Source organism: Mustela nigripes, chromosome 11, assembly GCF_022355385.1.
Source record: "Mustela nigripes isolate SB6536 chromosome 11, MUSNIG.SB6536, whole genome shotgun sequence".
In the NCBI taxonomy this organism is placed as follows: Eukaryota; Metazoa; Chordata; class Mammalia; order Carnivora; family Mustelidae; genus Mustela; species Mustela nigripes.
Genome location: NC_081567.1, coordinates 24,418,204 through 24,440,748, shown reverse-complemented (window position 1 = coordinate 24,440,748; position 22,545 = coordinate 24,418,204). Strand labels below are relative to the sequence as shown.

General features: G+C 43.8%; 1 protein-coding gene and 1 long non-coding RNA gene across 2 annotated transcripts in view; one reads left to right on the top strand and one right to left on the bottom strand.

Annotated features, from left to right (window-relative positions):
- The window catches only part of IQCK (IQ motif containing K), a 105,346-nt gene that overhangs the window by 11,130 nt on the left and 71,671 nt on the right, over positions 1–22,545 (top strand). The window lies entirely within an intron of this gene.
- LOC132027203 (uncharacterized) lies at positions 14,971–19,517 on the bottom strand. Its single transcript, XR_009407087.1, has 3 exons — positions 19,354–19,517; positions 18,864–19,008; positions 14,971–15,051 (listed from the first exon to the last, which is right to left on the bottom strand). It is a non-coding gene; the product is annotated as an uncharacterized LOC132027203 (long non-coding RNA).

The window sequence follows — 22,545 nt, the reverse complement described above, 5'->3', positions numbered from 1 at the left end:
TCAAAAATAAAGCAGAAAACTTAAAAAAAATTTTATTCTAAGTAATTCATCTCTCCGTATTCTCTCCTTCCCTCTTCTTCTCTTCCCTCCCTCCCCACCCCCTCTCAAGGTTATTGTGTCTCAAGAAATATGACCAAACTTTTCTAAACATTAATTTTTAGTTAATTTTTAGTTACCCATCAATTCTACATTTAAAATATTAGAGCATGACAGATGCACTTAAAACTGTCTTTGACCATCATTCTAATATGACTCTTCTCTCCTCACAAACGTAATCAGTTTAGTCTATAGTGCATCCTTGCAGAGCTCATAGAATTGGTGGTTAATGTAAAATTAGATTATATCATAAAAAAATTAGTAGTATTATTTGCTGTAAGTGAATTTCCATTAATATAATGATGATGATGAGAAATAACATTTATTGAATGTTTATGTCATTGTTTTCAGCATTTAACACTAATGAACTAACTTGATCCTCATAACGATGCTATTACCAGCCCTATTTTGCAGATGAGGAAATATATGCATTATTCTGCAACTTGCTTTTATTTGACTCAAATATATGCTTTGGAGATCTAGCCCTGTTGATTCAGTTACATCTCGTTCATGCCTTTGATGGTGTTGCAATATATTTCATTTCTAGATTTGCATAATACACTCATTCTTACAATAAATATTTATTGAGTACTACAGTGTGCCAAACATCATACTAGATGCTGGAGGTAAAGCAGTAAACAAAGTAGCCCCAAATCCCTGCCTTAATGGAGTTTATATCCTAGTGGGGGATGCCAGACAATAAGTAAATAATTAAATGCTGCAGGGAAAAATAAAGCAGTGAGGCGGGGATACAGAGTATTTGAGGGGGCTTAATTTTTGCATAGAGTGGTCAAGAAAGATCTCACTGGGAAGATGACATTTAAGCAGTGCTCTACTATTTTAAGCCATAGGTGGAAGAAAGATAGCTCACTTAAGAGAAAATGATATATATTTAACCTGTTGTTTTGAAATGTTTTCATGCCAGCCCTTTGCAAGAACAATTTCAGGAAACTGAGGCATTAGAAAATTAAGTGAGCCTCAAAAAACCCTACATTATACTGGGCAAAAGACCTTAAATTAGGCCCTTAACCCTCAAATGTCACATTTTTTTACTTGAATTGCCCTTCTAGAGAATACCAAGTTGAGTAGACTCTTCACTTTCTTAATTTTGAGAATTAAATGTACCCCAGGTATTACCAGTGTTTTTTTAAGAGGGTTTTTTTGTTTGTTTGTTTGTTTGTTTGTTTAAGTAATCTCCACACCCAACACTAGGCTTGAACTCTGTAACCCTGAGATCAAGAGTTACATGCTCTATCAACTGAGCCAGCCAGGTGCCCCATTACCAGTTTTTTTTTTTTAATTTTTTTTTTTTTTAAAGATTTTATTTATTTATTTGTAAGAGAGAGAGAGAGTGAGAGCGAGCACAGGCAGACAGAGTGGAAGGCAGAGTCAGAGGGAGAAGCAGGCTCCCTGCGGAGCAAGTAGCCCGATGTGGGACTCGATCCCAGGACGCTGGGATCATGACCTGAGCCGAAGGCAGCTGCTTAACCAACTGAGCCACCCAGGCGTCCCTTTTTTTTTTTTTAAATCTGAGAGTAGCTACACATTGAAGGAGAATGATATTGGAAAACCTTGTTTTTTAATTCAGCTTCTAAACCTGTGCCTAATTTTGCCCACTGTGAAAATGGAAGACCCATAATGTATTGAGTATAAGTGACTAATAAGTGGAAGATTTGCATGTTTTTTTTAAAAAGACTATTTATTTGACAGAGAGAGATCACAAGTTGGCAGAGAGGCAGGCAGAGAGAGAGGGGGGAAGCAGGCTCCAGGCTGAGCAGAGAGCTTGATGCAGGGCTCGATCCCAGGACCCTGGGATCATGACCTAAGCCGAAGGCAGAGGCTTTAACCCACTGAGCCATCGGGTGCCCCTGCATGTTTTTCTAAGACCAGGTTTTTTCAATATCATTCTGTTGCTTTGCCTTGAAAATGAAACATTTTCCCACTTCTAAGACCCAGTGACAAAGAATCTTAAAGATATGAGAACTTCTCTAAAGAAGAGTCCTCTCAAATCCCCAGTTACTTATTATACAAATCTTAATTTAAAATGGTTGCTAACTTCTGCTGGCAGTGCATATAAGTATACTGAGAAGTAGCCAAAGCAATCATTTCACTTTAACTCTGCAAGAACAAAAGCATAAGAGCTCTCACCTTAACTGGCATTTGTACTCTCTATTTCCATAACCTTCCAAAGAGATGCCAAGAAGCATATTAAAACTGTAAATTATATTAATCTAATTTAATGTAATATTTATTGAACACCTACCACGTGCAATGCACAGAGCCTGGTGTTGTAGAATAAATTCAGATGAATCAAATATGGCTCTGGCTCCGGGGTAAGAGAGCCATGTTTACAACCAACTATAGTTCCTGTAGTGAGTGTTGTAATACAGGTGAAAGCACTGAAGGGAATTGGGGAAGCATAAGACCATTCACAGACCCTCCAGACAGGCTTGGAGCCAGCCCAGGTAGGGCAGAGGCCAAGCTGGTTGGTGCCCGGATCTGGTTTTGAGAGGCAAAGACTCAGGTACTGTATCCTTCTTGAAGATATTTTTGACCAGATGAGTCAGAGAGATAAGTAAGAATGAGAGTAGGACCTGGGAAACAATATCTAATCCAGGTTTTTTGAACCTCAGCATGATTGACAATTGGCACCGGAGAATTCTCTGATGTGGGGCTGGCCTGTGCATTCTGGAATGTTCAGCAGATTCTCTGTCCTCTGCCCACCAGATGCCAATAACACCTCCCTAAAGCCATCACCAGCCAAAAAAATCTCCAGACACTAGCAAATGTCAGGGGCATGAGGAGTTGAGCGCAGCAAGGAGCCAACCAAGTAGCCCCTGGTTGAGAACCTCTGACCTAACCCACTGGGTTTCTACCTTGGCTGCACTACAAAGTCATCTGGGGAGCTTTTGCCTGGCTTCACCCAAGACCTGGTAAATGAGACCTATTAATTCAGGGTATAGCCTAGCCATTGTTGTTTGGGGTTATTGTTGTTGCTGTTGTTTTTAATAGCTTCCTGGGTGTTTCTTATATACAGCCAGAGTCAAGACCTCATCCCTACAGCAGAAGACAGGCTGTGTCTAAATAAATAGTATAATTATATTATACAGTATAAATAGTATGCTTGAGGTAATAGTATAATTTAGTCATTCCTCTGCTAAGCACTTTTACACATATTATCTCATTTAATCTTACTGACAACACTAGTATGTAAGTACTAAAGCTAAAAGGAGCTAAAAGAAGTTTCAAACAAAGTGAGGTAGGTCTTAGGCAAATATGGTGATTGTTGGGGGTGCAATAAATGGTCATTTTAGAGAGGGCTTAAAGGTACAGATTGGAGGAAGATGAATTTTGAGAGAAAACTCCGTCAATGTTTTATAAAGGAAGCAAAATATAAACAAGCACTTCAGGCAGCTTTGGACTGGGGTTAAGAGCTTGAGCTCTGGGGACAGACAAACCAGCATTCAAATCACTAGTCTACCACTTACTTGTCCCATGACCCTGGGTGTTTTAGCTTCTATTACCATGTAACAAATTACCCCCAACGTGTAGGGGCTTGAAACAATAAATCCTTATTATCTCACAGTTTCTGTGGATCAGGAAATCAGGTGCAGCTTGGCCGGGTGGTTCTGGTTCAAGGTCTCTCCTTGGCTACAGTCAAGATGTTGCAGGGGCTATAGTCTTCTGAAGCTATGACTGAGCCAGAGGGGTCACTTTCACAATGGCTTCCCCACATGCTGGTGGCTGAAGGCCTCAGTTTTTCTCTACATGGGCTTTCCCATGGGCTGCTGAGTAGCCTCAGGTTGCGGTGATGCCTCTTTCAGGATGAGAGGCTCAACACCAAGAAGGAAGCTGCTGGGCCTTTTGTGATCCGATCTGGAAAGCCAAACACCTGCACTTCAACCACATTCTGTTGGTTAATTAGAAGTGAGTCTCTAAGTACAGCCCAAGTACCACGTTCAAAGGGAGTGTGATTAGGCTCTACCTTTTGAAGAGAGGGTTATCAGACCCTTTGCAGACATATTTTAAAAGCGCCACAGCAGGTCACTCTGTAACCTGGAACCTCCATTTCCTTGTTAGTGAAATGTTTAGTTCAGAAAATTAGAAAGATGCAGTGAAATGGTGCACCTGCAAATGAAATCACGAGCCAGGTCGGCCCGTAGTAACCTGTGGCTTACTAGTGCTACAGATGCCGTCAAAGGACTCTGTGGACTTAGGAAGAGAGATACCACAGAAAAGGGTACTCAAGGCCAAAGGCAGAAAAGTGGGAGAAGGCAGGACTTGATCCAGGCACAGAAAACCAGCATGGCTGGCTCATAGAGCATGTGAAGATACAGGGATGGGATATAGGAGATAAGGCTGGAGGGGAGTTAGGGGCTGGATTTTGGTTTTCAGTAAAACTATGAGGTTTGGGCATTATCCCATAAGCAAGAGAGCATGTTAAAAGATTTTGGAGCAGAGGTGTAATGTGAGCAGGCTGTTTTGGCAAGATAACTCCCAAGAATGCAGGGGATATGTGAAACTGGGGAAAACCTGATTACCCTCTTGAACTGGGACAACAGGAATGGAAAAGGAGGTACCTGGGGTGGGTAGAGTGGATGGGCGGTGTGGGATGAGTTTAGGGATAGAGAAGAGATGTGCCTAAAAAGGTGAGATTTGCTGGGCAAATGGGAGGCCCATGATAGAAGAAAAAGACCTTGCCAGCAAAGCAGGCTCAAGGGTAAAGGCGCATTGAGATTGAGGTGCCTCTAGGACATCCGTACCGGGAATATTGGCCTGAAGCTCAGAAGTGGGGTCTGGAGGAAACATTGATTTTGGAATCAGGGTTCCCATGTCAGATGTACAGATCGAGCTGAGATGGACCACAGCTAAACTTTGGGAGTACCCCACAGTTGGTTCCAGAGATGCCTTGAAGGAGGTACTTTCTCTAAGTCATGTGGTTGGCAGTGGTGACCATGGCTAGTCTTCTAGTTGTTTGCAAAGCAAGTCACTGTTTGCACTTAGATTTTGTGTTGACCTGAATGACCAGCAGGGAGGGAGTAGGAATACATTACTTTTCTATTGCTGCTGTAACAAATTACCACAAACTTGGTGGCTTTGATGAAGTTATTTTCTTACAGTTCTGGAGGTCAGAAGCCTGACATGCGTCTCCCTGGGCTAAAATCAAGGTGCAGGCAGGACTGCATTCTTTTCCAGAGGCTCTAGAAGAGTACCCATTTCCTTGCCTTTTGCAGTTTCTAGAGGCTTCCCGTATTGGCTGGTGGTGCCTTCCTCCGTCTTGAAAGCCAGCAGCATTGCCTATCTCTGATCCTGGGTTCTTAGTTACATTTCTCAAACTCTCTTTTGCCTCCCTCTTCAACTGTGAAGGACTCCTCTGATCACATTGGCTCGTCCACCTAATTCAGAATATTTTACCCATCCCAAGGTCTTTAATTTAATCCCATTTGCACAGTCCTTATTGCCATTGTAAAGGTAACATAAGGTTCTAGGAATCATGATGTGGACATGTTAAGGCACCATTGCCTACCTATTGGACAATATGAGAAAATTGAAAGTCCCTCACTCATAGGAATCACCTACATTTTCTTGGGGATCACTGACATTTTGAAATGGTATTATGGGTTTTGCAAAAATGTTACATGCTCAGAGAAAGAAGTAAAAGCAAGCAGAAAGGCTAGAAGAAAAAGGTGCAACTCACGTAATAGTCAGCCTCCCAGATCTAAACATTGTTGACATTTTAGTGGACTTCTTTTCAGAGGCTTCTCTATGCATGCATACACATATATTAGATATAAGAAGATGTATGTCTTGCTCTGAGACCCAAGCTACAAGTGAAAGGAAATTTGAGGTGGAAGGGGAAAAGCTGAGCAAGTTCATGGTCATTCTGCTTGTTCGTGTAGGTGTGGAGGCATCTGCTGAGAGGGAGGCCCAGGCAGGTTCTGGAGGCTTGTGGGGGATGGAAGAGGGGGCCGTAGCAGCTGCCATTGTGAAATTGATAGGGAATCAGCTAGGGATAAATAGGGATGGCCCAGCTGATGGCCTGAATATGGGGTGCATATAAACAGCCTGCTTATGTGATTTATCACCAGCAACCCTCTGCAACCCTGGAACGGGGGTGGAGAAAACAGATGGTTGGGTAAAATCAGAGTTGAAGACTAGCAAAGCTAATATAGTGAAAGATCTAGACTGGGCCTAGGGGATCTTAAATAAAGGGAAAACATGGTTAACTTTTTTTTTTTTTTTAAGATTTTATTTATTTGACAGAGAGAGATCACAAGCAGGCAGAGAGGCAGGCAGAGAGAGAGGAGGAAGCAGGCTCCCTGCTGAGCAGAGAGCCCGATGCGGGACTCGATCCCAGGACCCTGAGATCATGACCCGAGCCGAAGGCAGCTGCTTAACCCACTGAGCCACCCAGGCGCCCCCATGGTTAACTTTTCTAAGAATAGTATCTTAGGTTTTTCTCAAAAACGACCATATTTTTGAAATTCTGTTAAGGAGGGGCACCTGGAAGGCTCAGTCATTAAGTGTCCGCCTTCAGCTCAGGTTATGATCCCAGGTCCTGGGATTGAGCCCCGCGTCAGGCTCCCTGCTACATGGGGAGCCTGCTTCTCCCTCTGCCTCTGCCTGCTGCTCCGCCTTGTTGTATTCTCTCTCTCTGTCAAGTAAATAAATAAAATCTTTAAAATAAATAAACTTATTAACGATTTAACAACCTATTTTCAGAAAGAGAGAGAAACACTCCATTATGTGTTCACTTTGGAAGTAACAAACATACCAAACTTGGAGATATTAAAATGGGGACCGTAGGGATCTGTATGGATTTTGAAATTTCAAGTGGTAGATCTTATTTGGATCATGATTCAAAGAAAGAAAAATTAGGAGGCAGCTGATGATGTAAAGAATTATTGTTCTTTTATTTAAGGTATGATAATCATTTCATAGTCATGATTTTAAAAAGTTATTACCTTTTAGAGAAACATGCTACAATATTTATGAATGAAAGATCAAGTGTTATAATGTCTGTGGACAGGGTTGGGGGAGTGACATTCAATAACTGACATGCAGAACAGTATATTTGAAGCTGGCTGACGGTGACTTGGGTTCATTTTTGTTTTCTGTCTCCTTTTTTTGTGTCTTTGAAATTTTCCACGATAAAAAATCAAAAGGAAAAGAAACAGTGAGATTTTTCAAAGCTCCTCATGACCGCTTGATTGAATGATGGATGTACCGTGGGCAAGGAGGTATCTTATGACTGGCAGAGTCAAGCGGGAGGGCTGAGAGGTGTTCTCCACTGGAGGTGGCTGGAGTGACAGACAGTGGGGGACACTGAGTTTTCATGTGATCCTGCTGAGAAACTCAAATGGCATGGAAAGAAAATGGCTCTGGGGGCAAGACGAGAGTAGCAGGCGTGGACCAAGTGAGTGGTGCTGGGGAGGCGTTGGTCGCCCTTCCTGACACCTGGCTCTGAAAGTGCATGACTCCCCAACAGTTCCCATACCTCAGCCTCATTTGCCCTTCACATCCTCCTTCTGATGCCAAATCCACTTCTCCCCAGCACCAAAGAGAAGGAGGGTTAACATGATCAGACCATGGCTCCAGTAATACTTTTCCTTTTAACAAATACTTTTTGTAGAGCAGGATAAATCTCTTAGGTTTTGCAGGCTACATATGGTTTCTGCTACAATTACTTCAACTCCACCATTGTAGCACGAACGCAATCCTAGGCAGTGCGTGTATAAACAGGGCTGTCTAGATTCCAGTACAACTGTATTTATACAAATAGGTGATGAGTCGGGGCGCCTGAGTGGCTCAGTCGTTAAGTGTCTGCCTTCAACTCCGATCATGATCCAAGGGTCCTGGGATTGAGCCCTACATTGGGCTCCCTGCTTGGTGGGAAGCCTACTTCTCCCTCTCCCACTCCCCCTGTCTATGTTCCTGCTCTCCCTATCTCTCTGTCAAATAAATAAATAAAATCTAAAAATAAATAAATAAATAGGTGATGGGCCAAATTTGGACCATGGGCTATGGTTTGCTGAGCCCTGTTTTAGATACCGGTAACCTTCTCAAATCCTAGTCTTACATAGGGACTAAAAATACAGGCGTGCCTGGGTGGTTCAGTGGGTTAAAGCCTCTGCCGAAGCTCAGCTCATGATCCTAGGGTCCTGGGATTGAGCCCTGCATCAGGCTTTCTGCTCAGCAGGGAGCCGACTTCCTCCTCTCTCTCTGTCTTCCTCTCTGCCTACTTGTGATCTCTGTCAAATAAATAAATAATCTTTTAAAAAAATGCATGTGAGTAAGTGGGAAAGATGGAAGGATTAGAGGAGGTTAAGCTCAGAATGGGGATTTGGAAAATTGAGATATGATAGTCTTCAGGGACCACCTGTTCTACGATATGGCTGTTCTGTTGAGTGACTGACACAATGGAAGATGGGGTCATGGAATCATGTGGACTGGAAGCCATGGTGTTGGAGGTGTCATCAGTTTGAATACAGAAGCATCTGAGAAGGCCTTTGGGGAATGGGTTGGAGAAGATGACAGCAGGTCACATCCTGGAGCCGTCAGAGGTGGTTTAAGAGTATCCTAGAGGACAAAGTGGCGACTGTGGAAAAGTAGGCTTTAGGAACTTGGGCTCTGGAATCGCATCTCCACCTTACAGACCAAGCTTCACTCTTTCTAGCTGGGCAGAGATGACTTCATCTCTCTGAGCCTTAGTTTTTTCATCTGTAAAATGATCTTTCATCTAAACAAAGCTAATTCTTTATCCGAGAGGAATTCTGGTGCAACTATGAAGGGGCTACCATTTTTCCAGTACCGATACGTATACAAACAGCTGTGTTCCAGCTATTCAATGGGAGTTATTTATTTGTTCGTTTATTCATATAATACATATTGAATGCTGAAATATGCTCTAAAATTACAGAGCGAACACATTCACAAGCTTGTTGGCTACTGCTTAGCTGGATAAAAAGAAGCCTTTTTACTCTACACCATGGAAATACGACACAGATAAACACGGTCCTGTCTTCATGGACAGTTTTTGTGTAGAGCTGGATTGTAGTATGCATGTCCTTAATTTATACTCATTCAATGGTATGCTTTTGGGGGAAAGAGAGAGAGAAGGAAATAAGATTTTTGAAAATTCAAGCAGTTCCCCTTGCCATTTCACTCTGGAGGTTCAGCACAAATAGGACACATGACTCAGCTTTTTCCTTAGTTGTTCCCAGTGTTATGTGCCCCTCGTAACATAAGTGGCTCATAAAGCAACTGCTTCCTTCTGTTTGTCTATCTGTATGTCTGTCTGCCTACATAACTACTTGCCAACCAAGCGTTTATGTGGTGTTTACTCAGGTACTATTCTGAACAATTGATAAGTAAGACCTAATTTAACTTGGGTAACAATCCCACAGAGTAGGGAATTTTATACCCCCTTGTATTCGTCAGGCCATGTTAGGCTAGGTTGCAGTTATAAACAACAGTGGAGGGGTGCCTGGGTGGCTCAGAAAGTTAAGCATCTGCCTTCAGCTCAGGTCATGATCCCGGAGTCCCGGGATCGAGTCCTGCATCGGGCTCCCAGCTCTGTCCATGGGGAGACTGCCTCTCCCTCTGACCTTCTCCCCTCTCATATTCTCTCTTACTCGCTCTCCCTCTCAAATCTATAAAAAATTTAAAAATAAGTAAATAACACTGAAATACTCAATAACAGCTTACTTTGTGCTCGTACAAAGACAGATGCAGGTTGGACAGCCCTTTGGTTTATAGCTATTTAGAATATATGATTTTTGAGGTCACTGAAGCAAAGAAAGAAAAGAAGAGGCACCCTAGTTCTTAACCTTCTCTGTCTAGAATGTTCTTAACCTTCTCGCCTCTCCTCACAGAGCCTGAACCCAAACCAACTTCAAGGGAGGCCAAGATCCCTAAGGGAACACTGGATATTCCACGAATACTAGCTGTCCTGATGACAGCATATTTCGGAGAAAGAAACGTGTCACAGAGATAACTTACCTGCCCGAGGTCACAAGCTAGCAAACAAGACGGGATTGAACTCGGGCAGCCTGGGGGCTGATGCCATGCCGTAAAGAATGGTTAACCAGTGACTCAGTGGGTTAAGCCTCTGCTTTTGGCTCAGGTCATAATTTTAGGGTCCTGGGATCGAGCCCCAGATCGGGCTCTCTGCTCATCAGGGAGCCTGCTTTCCCCTCTCTCTCTGCCTGCCTCTCTGTCTGCTTGTGATCTCTCTCTCTGTCAAATAAATAAGTAAAATCTTAAAAAAAAAAAAAAAAAAGAATGGTTAACCCATCTGCTCCACTGCCTCTTAGATCACCTGGCACTTAGAGTGATCAGGGCTCAGATTGGGAGGACACCAGCTATGTGACACTAATTGAAAGATGCTATGGGTAATTTAAGGTTTGTTAAGGGGAAATTTTGACTAGATGGGATTTTCATCTTATGTGCTGATTTCAGAGTGCAGCTGCTGTAGAAGATAGTACTCTGTATATTATGTGTGTGTTAGCATTTATTGCTTCAGAGAACCCTGTCTACTAGCCTGGGGAGCCATCTAAAATGTGAGCATGGCTCTATTTTAATGTTCTTGGTAAGACAAATTCTACCAGGCCCAGATGTCTGTGTTGCTTGATGTCCTTATACTGCCAGATCACAGCTGGTAGGTTAGGGTCATTTGCCATAGATGGCTGCCAGTCTCTTTTCACATAAATGGGGGGCCCTTCTCCTATAGGTTCCCCGTAATTTAGCATATTCTTCACTCTGTCCATCCTTTCTCAGTTATCCATTTCTTTTCTGTGATTTTATTCTTTAAATAACTATATTTTATGTAGTTATTTTATATAGACATTGGCAACCCTTAAAATTTTTTCTTAGATTTATAAAAATAAGATTTATCACATACAAAATAAGCATGTTTATTAAATAAACTATAGAGTGGAACGGAAAGGTTTAAAATCAAGGATAATCATAGAATTAAATAACTCTAGACCTAAAAATCTTTCGAAAGGATGTTTCACTCTATGGCATTGTTCTGGGCCTCTCTATATGGCCATGCCTAAAGCTGGCTCTACGCCTCTTAATTAAGCCTTTTTTTTTTTTTTTAAGATTTTATGTATTTATTTGACAGAGAGAGAGATCACAAGTAGGCAGAGCAGCAGGCAGAGGAGGGGGAAAGCAGGCTCCTTGCTGAGCAGAGAGCCCAATGCGGGGCTCAATCCCAGGACCCCAATATCATGACCTGAGCTGAAGGCAGAGGCTTAGCCCACTGAGCCACCCAGGTGCCCCTAATTAAGCCTTTTAAAAATTTTTAATTTTTTACTTAAGACCACTTGACTTAAGTTTCTAATACTTGCAAGTGAAAGAGTCCTAACCTGTATGTGCTCCTACATGGTATTGTCCCAACTTCCTGCCAATATTCTGAATTAGTCAGCTCTCTCTAGGTTCTGTTGCAGTAACAAATAACCCTCAGATCTCAGTGCCTTATGACGGCAGTTGTTTATTCTTCACCCTTTTTTGTGTTAGTTGCATGTCACTTTGGTTCCTTGTCGTTTTTCATTCAGGGACCCAGGATGCAGGAACAGCCCGCCCCCTCCCTCTCATGGCAGAGAGAGAAGAGCAATGGCTGATGCATGCAGTGGCAAGCAAATCTTCTGCTCACATTTCATTGGCCAATGCAAGTCCATGGCCAAGCCAACTAGCAGTGCTATGGGGAAATTGACACCCCCCTAGGCAGAAACTACAAACCGTATGGCAAAGTAGAGATGCACAGTTCTCTTCCAGGGAAAAGAGTAATAATTGGGACCAATAACGCAAGCTACCGCATGCTCTAATCAGAGTTCCTCGAGGTTGTTTTCTTCCCCACCTTTCAACGGTTGTGGATTACATCATTTTGCCTGATAGCTTTACTCCTGTTGAGGAATCTGGAATCATTCTCTTTCGTGGTATAGAGTCCTGACTCAACAAGACAATCAGAAACAATGAAACTACTTGCTATGATATTGAGAACAAGTAAAGTTTCACTTTTTATTTTGACTGGGAAGAATTGGTCAGATTCATTTGCAAAAATAAATCACTAAATAAGCACAAGGAACAAAAGTTCCCTGCTGCCTATCTGGTCCCATGCCCCAGGGGAGAAGGCTCATGAAAGACATCATTAAAGCCCAGACCTTCAATGAGACAAAGATGGTGTTTTAGAAAAGAAAGCTTGCTTAGGGTGAAATGTCTTTTCAGTTAAGTTCTACCCTTAGACCAAAAAGAAAAAAAAAAAATTCACAATACTTTCATGTCAGTGAAAGGTATCTTATAACCAAAAGCTGAGGTGAAAACAAAACTGTCACCATGCCATTTGAGGACAGGCACCAGTGATATGATGGCGTGGTTGTGTGAAAGTTAATGGTGGGAAGAAAAACACTCGTGCTTTCTAAATGGCACAGGAAATAGCATGCGTGTTGCACTAAAGATCATAATTAAATGGCACAGCAGAAAATTTGCTGTCATACCTGTGGAAAGGAAAACATCTTTTTTTTTTTCTTTTTTTAAAGACAGAGTGTGTGAGTGGGGAGAGGCAGATGGAAAAGGAGAGAGAGAATTTCAAGCAGGCTCCGTGTCCCACGCAGAGCCCGATATGGGGCTTGATCTCACGACCCCGAGATCACAAATTGAGCCAAAATCAAGAGTCAGATGCTTAACTGACTGAGCCACCTAGGCGCCCCAGGAAAAAAATCATTTTATTTTGTCTTATAGAAGGGTAACTTCAGAGGTCAGGAGTCTCATGAGGATAATAAATCATCTTTGCTCTTTATATTAGCATATAGGAAGGAAGGAGAGCTATTTCCTGAATTTGGGACATGCTGGATGCATAAATCCCCTAAGCGTCTCTTTCTTGCTGGAGGTTTGGCATGTGGGTGGCCCTTTCTCTGAGTCACACAGCCCCACTTCCTTTCTTTCTTCCTCTTGTCTCTAGGTGACTGGCAGTAATCTCAGGGAGCCTGTGTGAAGGAGCGTGGCAGACAAGTCTAGGTTCCAATGTGAGCTCTGCCATTTATTAATTGGTGTATTAGTTTTCCAGAGCTGCCTAATAAACTACCACGAAACTGGTGGCTTAAAACCACACAAACTTATTCTAGTTCTGGAGGCTAAATTCATTCAATTCTAGATTCATTCTTTCTAGATTCAATTCATTCTGGAGCTTCTGGAGGAAAACTTGTTTTCTTGCCTACTCTAATTTCTGGAGGCTCCCTGTATTCCACAGGGTGAGTGACCCCTTTGCATAACCCTGACCTCTGGTGTCCACTGTCACATCTACTTCTGTAGTAGCATCTCCCTCCGCATCCTTCTCCCAAGGATACTTGTGACTACATCATACTTGTGCCCACCTGGATAACCCAGGATAATTTCAAAATTCTTAACTGAATCAATTCTATGAAGTGTCTTTCATCATATAAGGGGACATAAATATTCAAAAGTCTGGGAATCGGATGAGGACATCTTGGGAAACTATTATGCAGCCTGCCAGTCAGGCAACCTGGGACAATCCCTTCACAAGCCATGGTCCTTTCTTCTGTTACTTGGGGATGGCAATACAGGTTTAAGTTGGTGAGGTTTAAGATGGTACCAGAGTATCCGAGTGCTTTGTCAAAAGCAACAGAAATTTAAAGGCTACTTAAGGAAAAGGGTATATACTGGAAGAAAAAAGACAACTCACAAACATGAAGGAAAAGGCCAGTGTAGGGATCGGGCAAGCACAGACCCATATTTTCATGATAACTGCCAGGAAGCATCCCGTAGTCTCTGCCAGTCCACTCAAGATTCACATTCTAGGGGCGTTTGGGTGGCTCAGTGGTTAAAGCCTCTGCCTTCAGCTCAGGTCATAGTCCCAGGGTCCTGGGATCAAGCCTCACATCGAGCTCTCTGCTCAGCAGGGAGCCTGCCTCCCCCCCCCCCTCTGCCTGCCTCTCTGCCTACTTGTGATCTGTCTGTCAAATAAATTAAAAAAAAAAAAATCTTTAGGGCGCCTGGGTGGCTCAGTGGGTTAAGGGTCTGCCTTCGGCTCAGGTCATGATCTCAGGGTCCTGGGATCGAGCCCCACGTTGTGTTCTCTGCTCAGTGGGGAGTCTGCTTCTCCCGCTCTCTGCTCATACTTTCTCTCTCTCTTTCAAATAAATACATAAAATCTTAAAAAAAAAAAAATTCACAGTCTAGGGAAATAGCATCTGCTTGGCTAAGCTTGGGTGTCAGACATACTCCTCGGTCATGGGTAGGTAATGTGCTGTGACTCACATTCCCCCTAACACAGGGAGGTGAGCTGTCAAAGCAAAATCTGAAGGCTGATGCCACAAGAAAGGGGAGAGTATGATGAGCAGATAAAAATTAAAGACACCAGTGTAGAGGGCTCAGAGTAGGTGTCCAAAGAATGACAGCTTTCATTTTATCCTAAATCTTAGGAGAATACTAGTCACTCCTTTAGCAAGATGAAATGTGGACAGCCAAATAACCAAGCAAGAGAAAGACCAAATATCTGCTCTACCACTGATAAATCCTGACAGTAAGGAAAGTTCTGTTTTCTTTCTTTCTTTCTATCTATCTATCTTTCTTTCTTTCTCTCTCTTTTTTTTAATTTGTAATATTTATTTGAGAGAGAGCACGAGCAGAGGGAGGGGCAGAAGGGCTGCAGACTCCCAGCTGAGCAAGGAGCCTGACTCAGGGCTTGCTCCCCTCACCAGCTGATCATGACCTGAGCGGAAACCAAGAGTTGGATGCTTAACCAACTGGGCCACCAACGTGCCCCTGTTTTCTTACCTATAATAATATTCATTCTTTCAAAAATACTTACTGACGGGGCACCTGGGTGGCTCGGATGGTTGGGCGTCTGCCTTCAGCTCAGGTCTTGATCCCATGGTCCTGGGATCCGGCCCCGAATCTGGCTCCCTGCTGGGGCGGGGAGTCGGCTTCTCCCTTAAAAAAAAAAACAAAAACGCAAACAACAAAAAACCTTACTGAATGCTTATTTTTTTCCAGGCACTTTTCTAGGTGCTGTAGATAGAGTGGAGAACAAGAGAGAGAAAGTCTTGGCCCCCATAAAGTCAAAGACTAAGCTAACGTATCATATAATGTATAGAAGACCCAAGAGCTCTGAGGAAAAATAAAGCAGTGGAAGTGGACAGAGCATCCCAGTGCTGCGGTGAGGGCTTCTGCTGCTTAGAGAAGCCGAGGAAGGTATACTTCTCTAAGGAGGTAGCATTTGCACAGAGGCCTTAAGCCAGCCTTACAAAGAACAGAAGGAAGAGTGTTCCAGGTGAAGAGAATAGCCGCTCTGAAGGCCCTGAAATAAAAACTTAACTACTGAGACAACAGGAGATGAGGGAGGCCGAGAGAGCGGTAGGAAATACAGCCAGCCAGACAGGCTAGGTTGTACCCAACTTGGGTAGGTGGGTCTTTGAGTACCATGGTAAAGAGTATGCTTTTACTTGTTTTCCTCTGAGCGTGACAGAAAACTTTTAGAGGATTTTGAGCAGAAGATGGAAGGAATCTGATTTATCTTTTAAGAAGATCACTCTGGGGGCACCTGGGTGGCTCAGTGGGTTAAAGCCTCTGCTTTCGCCTCTGGCCATGATCCCAGGGTCCTGGGATCAAGCCCCGCATTGGGCTCTCTGCTCAGCAGAGAGCCCACTTCCTCCCCTCTCTCTCTCTCTCTCTCTGCCTGCCTCTCTGCCTACTTGAGATCTCTGTCTGTCAAATAAATAAATAAAATCTTAAAAAAAAAAATATCACTCTGGGGGCACCTGGATGGCTCAGTTGGGTGAGCGTCCGGCTCTTGATTTTGGCTCAGTTCATGATCTCAGGGTCCTGGGATCTCACCCCATGTCAAGCTCTGCACTCAGCTAGGAGCCTGCTTGAGATTCTCTCCCCCTCTCCTTCTGCCCCTCCCCCTGCGCGCTCTCTCTCTCTCTCTCTCTCTCTCTCACACACACACACACACACACACATTCACACACTCTCTCTCTCTTTCTCTCAAATAAATAAATAAATCTTGTAAAAAAACTTCACTCTGGCAGCTGGCAGGGGGATTGATCAGTCAACTCTAACAATACAAGTGGCCAGTTGGGGATCCCAGCACAGACAGACAGAGGATGGCAGCTTGGAGTGCGGGAGACAAGAAAAGGTTGGATCTGGGATATTTTGATGTTGGAACCAAGCAGACTTGTTGATGGATTGTATGTGGGGTGAGAGAAGTCAAGTATGACCTGGAGGTTTCAGGCCTGAGAAACTGGCTGAATGGAGATCCAATTACTGAAATGGACTGGCAGAAATTAGAGTTCTGTTGTGAAAATTTAAGGGCTTTATGGAAAAATTACAACTTTGGGGGAATAAAAATATGAAGGTTTCAGGACACGTGGGTGGCCCAGTCGATTAAGTGTTGGGCTCTTGGTTTCGGCTCAGGTCATGACCTCCTGGGTCACGGAACCGAGCCCCGCGTCAGGCTCTGCGCTCTGTGAGGAGTGTGCTTGAAGATTCTCTCCCACTGCCCCTCCCTGTCACCGCCCCCTCTCCCCCACCACCACGTGCAGGCTTGAGCGCACTCTGTCTTTCAAATAAATAAATAAATCTTTTTCTTTGAATATGAAACTTTCTTTTCATTTTTTTCCCCCGGTAACTGCCCCCACCGTCTCCCTTCCATCTGGGAGGCAGCCCTTTAAATAGCTTTTTGGATAAATTCCCTAAGTTCCTGGTCACTCTCTTGTTTTTAGATGGTCTCATTTCATTGGAATTCGTCCCGTTTCGTTTTAAATCTTTAGTCCTCAATCTCATTCCAGATGTAAACCTCATCGTCCTCCTCTTCTCCAGCTCTAGCCACAGCTGTCGGTAATTCAGGGGTCCCTGAACTTTGAAGGTGGACAAATTGCCTCTTCTGTTTTCATTAGCCTCTAACTGAGATTTAGTCTCACTTTTAATTATCAACGAGGGCAACAAACCTCAGGAGTGTCCACAGTACCAGTGTCTTCATCACTAATTGCAATCAGATTTTTTGACACCCCAATCTCGTTGTTGTGGTAATCCTGAAATATCATTTACTCCTGTCACTTCTTCCAAATAACATTAGTGAATTGACCTCCTCTTTGTTCTTACTCACTGCACACTCTAGAGGCATTTGTATTATTATATCACCAACTGAGTTTTTAAAAATATTTTTGAAAACTATATTGCAGTATCATTGGTTTGCTTTGAAATATTTACTCTCATATTTCATTAAATATTATTTAGAGAAGAAATCCAAACTGCCAGCATAAAAAGGGGTCCATGGTACAGATCCCCTGTAAAAGATTTGGAAGCCGTGAAGAGGGAGGTGGTTTGCCCTTCCCAGACGCTCACCCTTGCCCAGGCTCATGTTCTGGAGTGGAAAGACGGAGACTGGGAAGGGGGTAGGTCTCCTTCAGGTTTCCTTTGAGTCCCATTAGAGAAAACACGTAACCCATTAAAAAGAGACCGAAGAGGGCGCCTGGGTGGCTCAAAGGGTTAAAGCTTCTGCGTTCTGCTCAGGTCATGGTCTCAGGGTCCTGGAATTGAGTCCCGCATCGGGTTCTCTGCTCAGCAGGGAGCCCGCTTCCTCCTCTCTCTCTCTCTCTCTGCCTGCCTCTCTGCCTACTTGTGATCTCTGTCTGTCAAATAAACAAATAAAATCTTTAAAAAAAAAAAAAAAGAGACCAAAGAGCACAGCACTCTGGACATGTTTTTCAAAACGCATTTTTGAGTATCACAACCCTGATTTTCAAGATGGCTGTATCTGCGGGGTGGGCACCTGGCCTCCTCGCATCATTAGGTGAGCTCTGTTGACTGGCGCCATATGCCGCTTCCGAGGATGGGGCTGGCAAAATGGGAGTTGATTCTGTGTCTGACTTAGGTGATTCAGCTTGATGCTGGGGTAATAACAACTTGTCGGGCTCCCAGGGTGGAGTTAGTGAGGGGGCGAAAGCCAGATCACATCCTAGTAACCACGGTTTCTAAACACATGTTAAGGCTGCTGGAGAGATATGTAGCTGGCTCTCCCCTACTGGCTTTCAGAGTTCTTGCTCCCATCACAGAAAGGAGTCTGTCCTAGGCTGGTCACCATATATCTGGACACCCCATTCCAGAGAACCTCTCTTGTACTTCTTCCAAATACTTGGAGTTTATTATGCAAGACTGATGCCTCCAACAGAATATTTGGGAAACCCATTTAGGCCAAGATCAGGGACTGGATAATCTCTTCTGCTGGGATGGGTAGATGTTTTCAGATACGAGGCTCTTGAAAGACTATATAAACGATGGTTGATTTAGGGCCTGTGTCATTTTGTAAATGGCTTTGCATCACCTTCCAAGTGATGCAGTGGCTGTGCTCTCACCTTCCAAGAAAACAACTTAATCTCTTACCTAATGAAATGCGGATAGAATTTGGATTCCAAGATTCGGTTTTCAATATAAAGCAAGCTTTTCTCCTTTCTACTTTATTCTGTTTAAATGCCACTTTGGGATGGTCCCTCTTGTTTTAGAACTGGAGGCAGAGATTTTTAAAGACTGACTTCTCAGATTCCCTTGTGTATTTTGAAAGCATGCTGTGTCTTCTTTAGACCCTGCAAATCTTTTACTTAGCACCCAAAAGGGAGGAAGCAATTGTGTGGGTTTATGCATACACACAGAATCAGAAAAATAAATTCTCAGAATTATGGCATCAATTCTTACGGTTCAAATATATTTGATTCACATTTAAGAAAAAAAGAAAAGGGGAGTACCTGGTGGGTGCAGTCGGTTGATCGTCAGACTCCTAACTTCCGCTCAGGTCATGATCTCAGTGTTGTGAGATCAGGCCCCGAGTTGGAGCCTGCTTGCGAATCTCTCTCTCCCTCTTCCTCTGCCACTCCCACTCGTGCTCTCTTTCTAAAAATAAATAAATAAATCTTTTTTGGGGAAAAGGAAAAGGATATGACAAATGAGCGTTACCAGCAAGCCAGGTCTTAGAAACATACTTAGTGGTTCTGTATTGCCAGTAGAAACACATAAACCTGGGGTGCCTGGGTGGCTCAGTGGGTTGGGCCTCTGCCTTCAGCTCAGGTCATGGTCTCAGAGTCCTGGGATCGAGCCCCGCATCAGGCTCTCTGCTCAGCAGGGAGCCTGCTTCCTCCCACCCCCTCTCTCTGCCTGTCTTTCTGCCTACTTGTGATCTCTCTCTCTGTGTGTCAAATAAATAAATAAATCTCAAAAAGAAAGAAAAGAAACACAAACCTGTCTGCTCTGGGCAATCTCTTCAGGGGGCTGCCTCCGGTGCTGCCTTCTCCTTTGACTGACATGGCCCATCATCCCCCACCCGAGTTCCCCAGTGACGGTGGTCGCTTCTACTCCACCTCGATTTTTATTTGACCTGAAGCCAGTTGCACTGATTCCAAAAGAGAGAAAAGGGCCTGACGTGGCTTCTATCCCTTCAAGCTGACCTACTGAAATGATTGATAATTCCCAGGGACTACTCTCGGAAGATTAAGTCCTTTTCATTTGGCCTGATTTACACTGGCTCTCTCATACTTATTCTTGGTTTGGGAACGAGACAGCGCCCCATTATTTAGCCGTGAAAGCAAGGATGTCACTAAAGGTGGCCTTATATTACTGCTTAAAGGCCTATTAGAAATCTCATTTTGCTTTTTGGAGATTCATTGTGATGCAAAGCCATTCGAGGTTTCATTACTGGTGAAAGCCCTTTGTCAGGCTGACTCAGCCTGTTGTCCCAAGATTTGCAGTTCTCTTTTCCTACTGCTATTCCGAAACAGGAATACTGTTACTTTGAGGATTTCATGACATCAGTAGGAAAAAATATACTTAAGGCAGGAAAATTGCTGCCGAACAGAAAGGCGCCATCAAATCTCCCCTCAGATACAAGCGACAAACTGCTTTGTTCTGCTGTCCTGACATCAGATTTCCCCGTGGAACGTCAGACAAATGAATACCTGCCAAGTTATTTCTGTAAGAATTAATGAAGAGGGCATTTTCTGTGGTTACGACACCCCCCACCCCCCACCCCCATTTTTTCTTCTAGGCAAATGACTGTGCTTTCCTCTACTAAACACACACAGCTGTGAGACCCTGAATTCCTCATCAGTGACCTTGTGAGCTGCCTTCTCTTCTCCTTAGGCCAATCCCTGTGCTTCCCCGGGCCAAAAGATTCTCAGCAAGATATGGTCAGTGACCTTGAATGAGTCACTTCACACCTCTGTGCCTCGGTTTCTTCATTCCAAAAGAAGGATAACAATCGCTCATTACTGATACTGTGAGGATTTTTTTTTTTAAAGATTTTATTTATTTATTTGACAGAGAGAGATCACAAGTAGGCAGAGAGGCAGGCAGAGAGAGAGAGGAGGAAACGGGCTCCCCGGTGAGCAGAGAGCCCGATGTGGGACTCGATCCCAGGACCCTGAGATCATGACCTGAGCCGAAGGCAGCGGCTTAACCCACTGAGCCACCCAGGCGCCCTGTGAGGATTTTTTAAAAATTTTTTTTAATTTAGTTTTTTTTAAATTTTTAAACAGACATATAATGTATTTTTTATCCCCTAGGGGTACAGGTCTGTGAATCACCAGGTTTACACACTTTACAGCACTCACCATAGCACATACCCTCCCCAATGTCCATTACCCCACGCCCCTCTACCAACCCCCCTCCCCCCAGCAACCCTCTGTTTGTTTTGTGAGATGAAGAGTCACTTATGGTTTGTCTCCTTCCTGATCCCATCTTGTTTCATTTATTCTTTCCCTACCCCCCAAACCTCCCAAGTTGCATCTCCACTTCCTCATATCAGGGAGATCATATGATAGTTGTCTTTCTCTGATTGACTTATTTCGCTAAGCATGATAACCTCTTGTTCCATCCACGTCATTGCAAATGGCAAATTTCATTTCTTTTGATGGCTGCATAGTATTCCATTGTGTGTATATATATACCACATCTTATTTATCCGTTCATCTAGGTTCTTTCCATAGTTTGGCTATTGTGGACATTGCTGCTATAAACATTCAGGTGCACCTGCCCCTTCGGATCACTACGTTTGTATCTTTAGGGTAAATACCCAGTAGTGCAATTGCTGGGTCATGGGGTAGTTCTATTTTCAACTTTTTGAGGAACCTCCATGCTCTTTTCCAGAGTGGCTGCACCAGCTTGCATCCCCACCAACAGTGATACTGTGAGGATTTAATGAAATAATGTATGGAAAGCACTTAGGACGCTGTGCCAGGCAGAGAGGCTCATTCCACAAATATTTATCAAGTACCCACTAAAAATGGTGTCCCCACCCCTAAGGTTCTCCCTGGCTTTGATGTCTTTGATTCTGGAATCATTCCTAAGCATTGGGACTACCAGGAGGAGCAAACACAGGCCTGGTCTCTGCCCTCGTGGAGCTTTCCATCCAGTTGACGATTGGGGCATTCATCAGATAACCACACAGAGTTACATCTCCGATTTGGGCCAAGGACTAGGAAGGAAGACTACACAGAGTTCCACTCTCCACTGGGTCCTAATCTAATCAAAGAACACCTTTCCATAATCAGAAGAAAGAGTGAGAGTGAACCAGGAGGAGGAAGTGTCAGCCCCCTCACCTCCAACCTTAAGGTTTTGAGCAAGTTAGGAGAAGGTGGGCCTGCCATAGGTCAGATGGGCCTCACACCCTGAACATGGCCTGGGTTTCAGTGCCCTCTGACTCGCCGGCTGGGTGTCTTTAAGCAGCAACCTGCACAGCTGTACACAATGCCCCTGGCTGGGGTAAGGGGATTTGGAGGCAGACGAAAGCCCCTCTGCAAAGGCCCTGAGGTGGGAGGGCACTTTTAAAGAGGTGAAAAGGGCCAGTGTGGCTGGAACACAAGGAGCAATGCTTATAGGAGGGGAATCCGGAAAGCTCTTGGTAAATATCAGCTAGTATTAATGCACAATAATGTGAGTCTTGTAAATCCATTGCCAGCACACCAAGTATCCTTAGAAACACAAGGTGTCTCTGGAAGCCATTGATTTTTAACTAGTGGAAGAGAATTACTTCAGGGATATGATCTGTTGGTGTCATATAACTGAGATTCTGAGAATAAGGACAATGGATAAGCACAGACATTTACTGTGAAAAGCAGGCCTCCAGCAAAATATGAATGCTCCACTGCAGCCCAGAGAGCCAGATATTAGGCAAGAAGAAGTGAAAACCAAAAGAGAACCAAAGAAAAATTTTAAAAAGCCACCACATCATGCAAATAAAAATGGAAACAGAACATTAGGGAAAGGTTTCTAACAATGCTATCATTTTGAGGGTGTCATCATCTCTCCAAAGACATAGAAGAATCTTCTATGTGTGTCTCCGAAAGGGCCTGCACAGCCCAAGACCCAGAACCTGGCAACAATACCACACTCCCTTGAAGTGATCTCAGTGACCCCAAGATTCTTCTGGGCTTTGAT